Source organism: Meriones unguiculatus, chromosome 4 (genome assembly GCF_030254825.1).
Source record: "Meriones unguiculatus strain TT.TT164.6M chromosome 4, Bangor_MerUng_6.1, whole genome shotgun sequence".
Classification (NCBI taxonomy): domain Eukaryota; kingdom Metazoa; phylum Chordata; class Mammalia; order Rodentia; family Muridae; genus Meriones; species Meriones unguiculatus.
The window spans coordinates 91,602,723-91,615,210 of record NC_083352.1 but is presented as its reverse complement, the minus strand read 5'-3'; the positions used below and the strand labels follow the sequence as shown (position 1 = coordinate 91,615,210).

At 46.8% G+C, this 12,488-nt stretch overlaps 1 long non-coding RNA gene across 1 annotated transcript; it reads left to right on the top strand.

Annotated features, from left to right (window-relative positions):
* The first annotated feature begins 4,042 nt into the window (after nucleotides 1-4,042).
* Nucleotides 4,043-6,627, top strand: LOC132653506 (uncharacterized). The gene is made up of 2 exons (XR_009591236.1): nucleotides 4,043-4,383; nucleotides 5,128-6,627. It is a non-coding gene; the product is annotated as an uncharacterized LOC132653506 (long non-coding RNA).
* Nucleotides 6,628-12,488: the final 5,861 nt, after the last annotated feature.

Sequence of the window (12,488 nt, the reverse complement as noted above, 5' to 3'; positions counted from 1 at the left end):
ATCGGATTATCACGCTGAACGTCTAAATCTATAATTATGCCAATTAAAGTTACAGGCACATGTATGACTGCAATGAATTCTATATATGTGTGTATACCTACACACAGATGTGTATATAACCAGACCCCAACTCTATAAAAATATGCACTGAAGGAAGTTTAAAAAAAATTAAAAACCACATATAAAACGGGGAATGTGGCATTCTACTGACTGGAAGGTTTTGATGGCAGGAGACCAGATTTCCTTTCTAATGCTACAGGGTACATCTTAGAATTAGATGGCACACATGGAGTTTTTATCCCATTCTTTCCTCGAGTAATGGTGAGGTGGGGGAGCAGGGGCGGCCGCCCAACAGGTAGGCGTAAGAAGCAGGCTTGGTGTGTGGGTGGTTCCCCACAGTTTAAGAGTTCCTAGTTCCTGAGTTGTAATTTTGCAGGTGTGAGAAGCGGGGAGGGGGGAGGGGGGCGAGGCAGGAGATTTGCTCCTGTTTTTGTGACTGCAGTGGGCAATGCAGCCTCCATTAATGACAGTCCTGGCCCGGTGCTTGCACAACCAAGTGGGGAGTAACCTCATTGGGTGGAGCCAATGCTTCCGAAAATAAGTTTCATAAAAGGGAACTAACTAAAGACATAAAACGTTATTCAAGAGGCAATAGAGAGTTATTCTTATCTGTCCACGGAGAGCAGGTGGGTGGCAATGATTACTAAAACTCCCCTTCCCTAGAACATTCTAGAAGCTTTTTCATGGGGCTATGGAAACAGTGGAGACAGCCTTCACACTTCTTTTCATTTAGCTGCCGGCTTCTTTAAAATTTTGCAATTTATTTATTTACTTACTTTTTTTTTTTGAGACAGGGTTTCACTGTGTAGCCGTGGCTATCCTGGACTTGCTTTATGGAACAGGCTGTCCTTGAACACACAGAGCTCCGCCTGCCTCTGCCTCCCAGAGTGCTGGGATTACAGGTCTGCACCACCACCACACCCAGCTCCTTTTAAAACTTTTTGCTCGCCAGTCAGAAAAAAGTGGTAAAAATACAAAGTTAGAAACACTGAGGGCAGGGTTCAGCTAAGAGCTCTGTCTAACGTGTTAGACTCTGGGATCCATCCCTGGCACTGTCACAGATGTGAGTGAGAGAGAGACAGAGACAGAGAGAGAGAGAGATGAACAGAGAGAGACATAGAGTCAGACAGAGACACAGACAGAGACAGAAAGACAGAGAGCAAGAAGGTTGAGAACCACTCACTGCTTTAAGAGAAAACCTGGCAGTGTGTCTAGACAGGAGAGAGACAGACAAAGAAAAACAGATAGAGACACAGAGAGGGAGAGACACATACACAGAGAGACAGACAGACAGAGAGGTAAGTCTAAGTGTTATCTTGCAGCCATGCAACACGGAGGTTCTCAACCTTTGAGCCACGACCCCTTGGAAGGGTATCAAATGGCCTTTTCACAGGGGTTGTCTAAGACCATCGGAAAACACAGAAGTTTACCTTACAGTTCATAACAGTGGCAAAATCATAGTTATGAAGTAGTAACAAAAGTAATTTATGATTGAGGGGTCACCACAACATAAAGACCTGCACTAAAGGGCTGCAGCGGAGAAAGATTGAGATCCACTAGTCTAAACAGAAAATCTGGCAGTGTGTCTGGACAGGAGAAACAGTGCAGGTGTCTTTGGGGTGGCCCTCAGAGTCACGAAGACAATGAAACAATACTCACCTTTCAAGGAAACCAAACCCTCACCCACGAGCCAATGGCTAGCTGGTCCTCTTGCTGGGTGATGGACGGCATGTAGGTGGCTGAACCTTTCTGAATGCATCATCTTCACAGAGCGGTGAGAGCCTTTGTGCATTGTGGAGTTGCTCAAGGAGTAACTGACAGATGTATGTGAGCTCTGGGCTGTGGCTTCTGATACAGCTGGGTGTAAGATTGACCAGCTTATGCTGAGCACTTCCTGTTAGCTTCGTCCTTCATTAACTTGGTGAACCCTCTCAACAGCCCTTGGTGGAGTTCTGAAGCTTTCACCCCGAGATGTAGAAGAGAAAGCCAAAGTTCACAGGAGGATCAAGGATCAGTTTGTTCCACACCTATCTTAAATAAATGAGCTGAGTGTGCCGGGCATGGTGGCACATGCTTTTAATCTCAGCACTTGGCAGGCAGAGACAGGTGGATCTCTGTGAGTTTGAAGCCAGCCTGCTCTACAACGGGAGTTCCAGGGTCACAAAGCCAGGACTCACACACAACTTTCTGTGTGATTTTTTTTTTTTTTTTTTTTAAGAAGATGCAGTGCAGACTATCAACTGAACTCCACTATTTACTTGGGGTCAGTTATGACGACATAACATCAAGTTGTCACACTCTTAAAGGCCCGGGTCTTTCCTTTCTTGGGGTTTGAATGGCAGGTTTCCTGCAGCTGCTCAGTGAGGTAGGGGAGCAACTTTGGGGGGGGTAGGAGGTGGCAGGAGAGCAGCCGGACTGCAGACACAGTGAAATAGTCACAGCAGAACAGCTTTCCCCAGCTATCAAGACACACAGCTTCTCGTTTCTCTACTCTTCTATCACTTCCTCCCAACCTGTAAAACCTTAATTCAGGACAAGCCACCTGAGGTTGCCCGTGTCTCGATATATTTTACCTGCAGAGGTAGCAAATTTGCACACAGTTTGGTTTAGCCTGTAGACCGTAGCCTTTCTATAATTCTTTTTTTCAAAAGGAAGGACTTTCCTCCAAGATCACTTCTAGTTCCAGTTGCTGGAAGCCAAGATGCTGGTTGCATCACACAGGGTCTCACGTAGCCCAGGCTAGCCTTGGACTCCATATATAGTCAACAATGACCTTAAACTCCTGATCCTCCAACTCCTGAGTAGAGTGTGTGTGTGTGTGTGTGTGTGTGTGTGTGTGTGTGTGTGTGTGTAGAGACAGAGAGACACACAGAGAGGATGAATTCATGTCACAGTGCCATGTGGAGGTCAGAGGACAACTCCAGTGTATGTCCTCACCTTCCCCTGTCTGAGACAGGGTTGTTTGCTCTTGCCTGCTGTGAATGTTACACTAGCTGGCCCAGAAGCTTCTAGGGTCTCTCCTGTCTCTGTATCCCATATTGCAGCAGGAGTTTAGAGTTTACAGGCTGGGACGGTCACCCTAACCCAAGAAAACCACCTCGGAACGGCGGAACGCAGAATGCCGGAGGTTTTCAGACAGCGTGATAAGGCGCCCGGAATGCCTCTGTCAGCCATGGATTATGTAATTCTGGAATGATTGATCTGGGTTGGATCGGGGCGGGTGTGTTCACAATCGACAAGTAGGTAAAAATGCTGTGAACAGGGAGAGACAGTAAATGACAAGAGCGATGATGGATAGCTGGGTAAATCTGGAAGACGGGAGTAGATGGGAGTCAGCCACGGGGCCCTGAGCCCTGACAAGTTGCTCTGGCACGAGGCCAGGGTCGGATGCCTGCCGTACCTGACTTTCAGGACTTCCCTGCCCTTTGTGGTATCCGGCTGAACCCAATCACAGCTACTGGAGCCTTCAGGCAGATCTGCCAAGGTTCTGTCACCTTGTGGTTTCCTGGTGGCAAAAAGGGACATGCCTGAGAAAATTAAATTCCTTCAACGGAGATGAAAAGAGAAACACAGGGTGTCAGCGGAGTTGCTGAGTGTCAGATCCATATGTCACTTTCCTGGGGCCTGGGCTAGCATGAGAGCTGACTGTTAAAAGACACACGCATGAGCTGGGCAGTGGTGACACACACCTTTAGCCCCAGCACTCTGGAGGCAGAGACAGGAAGATCTCTGAGTTCAAGGCCAGCCTGGAGTTCCAGGATAGCCAGGGCTATACAGAGAAACCCTGTGTTCACCCCAACTTACACACACGTGGAGCCCAGGGAGATGGCTCAGTAGGTAAAGGCACCTATTGCCGAGCCTGATGACCCGAGTTCAGTGTCCTGGGCCCCTCTGTGGAAAGAATCAATTCTCTAAAATTGTCCTTTGACCTCTGTGTGGGCGTGGCGGCACAGGGACATACAGTCACACAACTTCTAATAAATAAATATAACACAAATACGCACACTCACATTGCATTCATGTGCCCAGGGGAGGAGTGTCTGCTCAGCTGGCCCTGACTGCATGGTGTTCGAGGACAGAACCACATGGTGACGTTTCTGAGTGCAGAGAGACTTCTCTTCTCTGTTTTAACGTCCTTGCATGCTCATGGGATGATGATGTAGCCCCAAGGCATGTGATAACACTGTGGTCAGTGACAGGTAGGGCCAGCATGTCCCTGAAGTTACGGTGGAGGCAACTGTCTTATAAGGGAGCTAGAAGGAGGAGAGGGCTAATTTGGCTCCTGGTTCCTGAAGACCTCAGCCTGTTCCGGCACAGGGGGTGGTGAGTGGGATCGTACCCCAAGGCAGCAGGAATATGTGGGGGAGTTGGGTCCAGGGGCCAGTGAGAACCTAGAGCATATTCATTCCCCCCCCCCCAATTCTATCCATGTTCCAGGCCATGGGGTGGTACCAACTTGGTTTTTTTTTTTGTTTTTGTTTTGTTTTGTTTTGTTTCAAGACAGGGTTTCTCTGGGTAGCCCTGGCTATCTATCTCTGTAGACCAGGCTGGCCTCCAACTCCACCTGCCTCTGCCTCCTGAGTGCTGGGATCAAAGGCACTCACCACGACACCCGGACCTCTATGGACTGTTTTTCCTTTAAGATTGATTTATTTTTTATTTCATGTGCATAGGTGTTTCACCTGTATATATGCCAGTACAGCACATGTGTGCCCGATGCTCACAGAGGCCAGGAGAGGTCACAGATACTGGAGCTGGAGTTACAGATGGTTGTAAGCCACCATGTAGGTGCTGAGAACCATGCTGAGAACCGAACCCAGATCCTCTGAAAGAGCAGGCGAGTGCTCTTAAACACTGAGCTGGCTCTCCAGCCTCCTCTTCTGTTTCTGCTTCAAGCTTCTGCCCTGACTTGTGGGCTGTGACTCCGAGAGCTAAAATGAATCCTCTCCTCCCAGAGGTTGCTTTATGTCGTGGTGTTTATCATGCTGATAGAAGGCAGACAAGAGTACAGCCACAGTCAGGGTGAGTCTTCCCTCCATGCTCAGCTAATCCTTTCTGTCCTCACAGGCATTCTGGATGTGGGCCTCACATCGTCTCCTAGGTGGCTCTTAACTCCTGTCAGGCTGTCCATGAAGGTTCTCCACCACAGGAGCTGAGACATGACTAAGGACATCACAGCTGCCACAGAGCAAAACTCCTGCTGTGTTGATGCTGCTGCAGTTGGGCCCTGTGCTGTGGACTGATACACAAAGGCACAAGAAAACAGCGTAGAGGCTTCCTCATATCAGCAAGCGGGTTGTATACTTTGTTACTGGTTTTGAGACAGGGTCTCCCTATGTACCCTAAGCTATCTTGGAGAATGCAATCCCCCTGCCTCAACTTCCTGCATGCTGGGATTATAGGCATGCACCACCAGGCCCTGCTTACTAGTCTTTACTTATTTATTCATTTATTTACTATATTTATTCATGTGTTTGTATGTGTGTACATGTGGGTGACCCATGTGCCATGGCACACATGTGGAGGTCAGAGAATCTCTCACCTTTTAGTAATCGGCTCATTCCTTCCACTATGTAGGCCCAGGGGTTGCCAGGCCTGGTGGCAAGTACCCTCTACTATTGGGCCATTTCACTGGCTCTGTGTTTTATACTTTTTTTTTTTGAGACAGGATTTCTCTGTGTAGCCTTGGCTGTCCTAGGCTCACTTGGTAGACCTGGCCAGGCTTGAACTCACAGAAATCTGCCTGCCTCTGTTTCCGTGAGTGCTTGGACTAAAGGCGTGCACCACCCACGCCTGGCTTCTGTTTTATGCTTTTAATCATTACTGTGTTTCAGTTATTTCAAGGGAGGAAGGATTTTGCTTACATTTTAAAATTATATTTGAGACTCAAGAGATGGCCCAGCAGTTGAGAGCAATGGTTGCTCTTCCAGGGGACCTGGGTTCTATTCCCACCACCCACACAGTGGCTCATGACTACCTGTAACTCTCTCTTTGGGGGATCCAGCGTCCTCTTCTGGCCTGCATGCACACTACACTAACATACACACACACACCTACACAGACACACACATAATTAAAAATAAAATTTAGGAGGAAAAAAAAAAAACGTAGGTAACTAGGATTTCTGCTTAGGTTTCCCTCCTTTGGCACACCACTTCCTCAGCACATGCCTGTTCTTTTCCTGGGTTTTCTCTCTGGTCCTCCTTCCACTTCCTTCTTCTAAAGGATGTCCAAAGAGGCAAACCTCAAGAAACATGCAGAGGTGCAGCACAATGAAGATGCTCCCGTGACAGAATGGGGATGCTCGCCGCAACATAAATCACGTAGGGACAGCCTGGTGAAAAGCGGAGGTAGGCATGGTGGTGCACACCTATAATCCTGGCACTTGGGGGCAGAGGCAGGAGACTCTCTAAGAGTTCAAGGCCAGCCTGGTCTACATAGCAAGTTCCAGAACAGCCTGGGCTGCATAATGAGACCCTGTCTCATTAAAAACAAACAAACAAACATATATATCTTATGTACATGTCTGAAAATGACTATTCACTAAATAAACTGCATTTATCTAAAGCCTGTGGAAGCAGCTCATGGTCCAGAAAGAAACTCACTTGAATTTAGTACAGACAAAAATATAAAAACTGGGGTCATGTGATCACTTACAAAGAGCTGCTTTGGAGTCAGCTAAGAGAAAAGAGTTGTGGTTTGATTGTCTAAAAGATAAGCAATGTTTCTCTGATGGGATAGCAGTCAATATTGCAGAATGATTTTAATATAGATATAATATGCGCACAGCTTATTACTATAAACACAAGCAGATCATATATCTGATTACATGTTAAATGAACTCAGCTTTGGTGATAGGATCATATTCTTTCTTAAAAACATAAAATATACTCCCAGTTTGTCGTTACAAACATGAGATGATCGCATAGCCAGATAGCAAGTTAAATGAACTCTGCCTTATGTAAATATTTGGTAACAGAAAACTTTAACAGAGGGAACATTGGCACTCCGCGAAAGCCAAATAAAATAATTTAACTATAAACATACCAGAATAGGTGCTTATTATTTAGTTGTTACAGCTCTAAAATGGAAGGCTTGAGACACAACAGCTTCTGTGTTCTGAGTCTCTGCACCTGTGTGTTGGCGGGTGGGGGAGGGCACCACCCTCTGGAGGCCAGAGGAGGATACTGTGTGCCCTGCTCTGCCACCTTCCACTTCTTTCCTTGAGACAGGGTCTCTCTCAGAGCTTGGAGCTAGGCTGGGGCTGGGAAGCCCAGCCGAACTCCTGTCTCTGGAGCAACAGCACTGGGAATGTGCCTGATTTTTGATGTGGATTAGAACTTAGACCCTCATGCTTTCATAGCAAGCGTCCTTATGCACCGTGTCACCTACTCAGCCCTGGGGCTGTATAGGCTTAGTCTTTCAGAACAGAACGTCTAGACCAGCTAATGGCACTGACGTGGGTAGCTTGGTGTGTGTCTGTGTAGCATTGTGTTAGAGTTGTTATATAGCTGCTGTCTGGAGAAACTTACATTCAGGTTTTTAATAGCAGAAATTGCTTTGTTGTTGATGATGATGTTTCATATTGTTGTTTGAGACAGGGTCTCATGTAGCCCAGGCTGGCCTTGAGTCTACTATCTAGCCAAAGCTACCCTTGACCTCCTGATCCTCTTGCTTCTGAATGCTGAGGTCACAGAAGTGTGCCACAACACCTAGTTATGGAAAGCAGCTTGTCTTTTTAAAAGTCCTGAAAGTGGAATACTGCAGCAGAAAGGTACAACTGAGGCTGGACAGCTGGGGCACAGAGATGGGGGAGGGAGAACAGTGGAGCAGGAAGATCAGACAAAGCCGTATGAAAAGCTGTAAGAAAACTATGACCTTGTATTCTAATTCAGAAAAAATTTATTCTTATATCTCTCTGTGTGTGAGTCCACAAATACACCAACTCCTGCACAACTGTGCTTGTCTGTAAGTACATTGTGTATGTGCAGTGCTTTTGTGGGCCAGAAGATGGCTTTTGGAACGGGGGTTACAGAGAATTGTGAACTGCCATGTGGGTGCTGGGAATCACACCTGAGTCCTGTGCAAGAGCAGTCAGTGCCCTTAACTGCTGAGCCATCTCCATAGTGCCATGGCATGCTTTTTGTTTGTTTGGTTGGTTGGTTGGTTGGTTGGTTTGGTTTGGTTTGTTTTTCAAGACAGGTTTTCTCTGTGTAGCATTGGCTGTCTTGGACTCACTTCGAGGCTAGGCTGGCCTCGAACTCACAGAGATCCACCTGCCTCAGCCTCCCCGAGTGCTGGGATTGCAGGTGTGTGCCACCTCACCCAGTGTGGCATTCAATTTATGTATGTATGTATATATATATATATATACACACACACACACACACACAATGATGCCTACAGGCCAGAAGAGGGCACCAGATCTCAATATAGATGGTTTTGAGCCACTATGTGGTGCTGGGAATTGAACTCAGGACCTCTGGAAGAGCAGACAGTGCTTTAACCTCTGAGCCATCTCTCCAGACCCCGGCATTCGATTTTTTAAAGGTCATGAACTGAACACATTTCCCTCCTCCCCAGTCTGTCACACACCCATGCAGTTTCAGATTCCCTGAAACCAGCAACCCCCTCCTGTGTACTTTCTTGACATTTGAATGAGATTTGCCCAGAATGCAGCCCCTCTGGTCCCAGGGACTTGCCCCACGGTGTCTTAGCTGAAGGGACCCAACAGGTTCAAGTAGTTTATTTGGGAGACATTCTAGGAAAATACAGGCAGATACAGACAGGCAGAGAGAACTAATCCATCCCACCACTCCAGCATGTAGAGGGCACTGGCATTGGATCCCACTGCAGATCCAGTCCCAAAAGGATGGGAGCACAAGTCAGGACCACTGATGAACCCAGCAGGCATGGTTAGAGGCATGTCATCCCCCATGGTTAGAGAAGCTCTTTGGGAAGTGAAAGGAGGGAAGGAGAGGAATAGGGAAGTAAGGAAGAGGAGAGAAGGAGGAGGGGAGGAAGGGAAAGGAAAGGGAGAGAAAGGGAAAAGAAAATAAAATGCAGGCAGGAGCTTGGCTTACTGCATAATGCAGTCAGGACCTCACAGCAGCCATGGCTGTCTGTCTATCTGTCTGTTTTGGGCTTGTCAGCTGGACCTATCAGCTGTCAATCACAGATAGGGGAAGGTTATGCTCACACCTCCAACAAGCTGGAGCACTTCCAGGCCTCATGCTGGGCACTCTCCTACCTTTACTGCAGCAGTCAGTAGGCCCCATTTCACAGCTGGAAACAAAGAGAAGAGGGGGTTGAAGCTTATGCATTCTTATGGACAGATGTGCTCAGCGGCCAGTCTCGGTTCTCAGCGGGGCGCGACGTGTCTGTTCCGGCTTTTTAGCTGTCAAGCATCACTAGGCATATGACTATGTTTTTAACCATAGATAATATATGATTGTACTTTGTTATCCTCCCCGACCTTTCTCCCCCCCCCCGTCCCTCTTTACCCCTAGAGAGCTCTTCTTTGCTTTCACGTACAGATTCTGCCGATAAATGACAATGGTGATGACTTGTTTTCATGCCCTGAGTTACCCTCTCTTGTTTTACCCTTCGCCCTTCCTCCTTACGGCGAGCCCTCTTCTACTTTAGAGGCATGCAGATAGCTAAATCATTAACTGATACATAGATGAATAGGTAGTTGAATGTTAGATAGATGATAGATATTGGCGGATGGGTGATAGATAAGGGGAGAGATGATAGATGATAGTTAAACAGCTGGCTGATTGATGATAAAGTACAGATAGATGATTGATGTATAGATAATGGGCTGGATAACAGATAAGTAGATGATAGGTATTGATAAATGAATAGATGATGGGCAAATAACAGATGATCAATGATAATAGATGATTGGTAGATAGATGATAGGTCTGAGGGAAAACAACATTTGTTCTTTCTGAGTATGGCTTATTGCACTGAACATGATATCCAGTTCCATCCATTTTCCTGTAAATGACATAACTTCATTATTTTTTACTTACATCATGTACATCTCTTGTCTCATAATAGACATGTGGGCTGCTCCGTGTCCCTTTGCTGTGTGCAGTGAAGCTGCAAGCATGGGTGTGCAGGCATCTCTGAGGTACACTGACTTGGACTCCTTTAGAAAATGCCCAGAATGGTGTAGCTGGATCACATGGCAGTTCTATTTTCAAATTTGGGGAAACTTCCATAGCGGTTTCTGCAGTAGCTGCAGCAGTTTACATTCCCACAAGCAGTGGATAAGGGCTCCCCTTTCTCCATTCCCTCAGCAGAATTTGGTAATTACTGTTTTCTAGAGGCCTTCTGATTAGGGTGAGATGAATCAGTGTAGTATTTTAAAAATAGTTATCTGTTCATTTTATGTACGTGAGTATGTTGTCTTCACGCACACTGGAAGAGGGCATTGGATTGTATTACAGATGGTTGTGAGCCACCACATGGTTGCTGGGAATTGAACTCAGGACCTCTAGGAAGATCAACTAGTGTTCTTACCTGATGAGCCATCTCTCCAGCCACCATAGTGTAGTGCTTGAAGATTATTTATCTGTTTGTTTTTAGTTATGTGTATGGATCTCTGCCTTTGTGAGTTTAGGTATACCACATGCACGCAGGTCTCCACAGAGGCCAGAAGGCACAGGATCCCCGGGAACTGGAGTCACAGGTGGCTGGGAGCCACCGTGAGGGTGCAGGGAGCCAACCCCTGGTCCTCTGCAAGAGCAGCCAGCGCTCTTAGCCCACGGTTCTTGACTTTCCTTCCCAAGGCCGCGACTTTTTAAAACAGTTCCTCATGTTGTGGTGACCCTCAACCATAAAATTATTTTGTTGCTACTTCAGAACTGCTATTTTGCTACTGTTATGAATATTAATGCAAATATTTTTAGAGATAGAGCTATGCCAAAGGGGTCGTGACTCATCTCTCAGCCACTGTCATTTACCTCTGGGAGTGACTGGAATCTCTCCAGTGCCGGAGGATGCTTGACATTTTCTCAGTGCTTAACGCCATTTGCCATTTCTACTTCATCTTTTGAGTTCATTTGCCCATTTGCCTTTTTTTTTTTTTTCATTTAATCTTTGGATTTCTTCTAGATTTTAGATACCAATCCATGGTCTGATGAAGAGTTGGCAAAGATCTCCTCCATTCCCTGGGCTGTGTCTTCATTTCCCTGAAGGTTTCTTCTGTGGTGTAGATGCTGTCTATAAAATTAAGCCCCTTTCTCCCCTTCCTCTCCCCTCCCCTCCCCTCCTTTTCCCTTCCCTCTCCTTCCTGAATTTTTCTATCTAATGCCACTAATGCTAGTGTCCTATTTTCCTGCCATCCTACTGGTCTGTTCTTGGAGTTCCCTCCTGAGCTATTGAAGGTCCTTCAGCAAGTCCAGTCGTGGTGGTATTTTTTTAAAATTTAAAAAATTTATTACAATTTACTCACTTTGTATTCCAGCTGTAGCCCCCTCCCTCATCCTCTCCCAATCCCATCCTCCCTCCTTCTACTCCTCCCATGCCCCTCCCCAGTCCATGATAGGGGTTGGTCTTCCTCCCCTTCCATCTGACCCGAGCCTATCAGGTCTCATCAGGACTGGCTGCATTGTCTTCCTCCTGGCCTGGTAAGGCTGTCTCCCAACCCCCTCAGGGGGAGGTGATCAAAGAGCCAGCCACTGAGTTCATGTCAGAGACAACCCCTGTCCCCCTTACTAGGATACCCACTTGGACACTGAGTTGCCATGGGCTACATCTGTGCAGGGGTTCTAGGTTATCTCCATGAATGGTCCTTGGTTGGAGTATCAGTCTCAGAAAAGACCCCTAGGCCCAGATTTTTTGGTTCTGTTACTCTCCTTGTGGAGCTCCAGACACTTTCAGGTCTTTCTATCTCCCCCTTCTTTCATAAGATTCCCTGCACTCTGCCCAAAGTTTGGCTATGAATCTCAGCATCTGCTTTAACTCCCTGCTGGGTAGAGTCTTTCAGAGGCCCTCTGTGGTATGCTCCTGTCCTTGTTTTCGCCATCTTCCTGTTTGCCTCTCTGAATGAGGATTGAGCATTTGAAGCTGGCTGCACCTCTGTTCTGTTCCCTAGAGCTTTGGCATGCCAGCCGGCTAGGTTGCCTTTGGCCACTAGAGGGGACTAAAGACGTACACTTTCAGGTCTCTGGATAGAGACGAGGCTGGGAGTCCTCTCTACTATGCCCAAAGCCTTGAAATGCCCCATCTGTGTGTGTGTGTGTGTGTGTGTGTCTGTCTGTCTGTCCTTCTGTCACTATTCTGAGAACATCAGTATTCTGTGAAAAAAAAAAGTTTTAACCATTGCAGGAAGATCTGTACACACTGACAAGAGGTTAGATTGGACTCAAAATTACCTACAACTTTAAAGGAAGTTGTTGATTAATTACTTTTTCTTC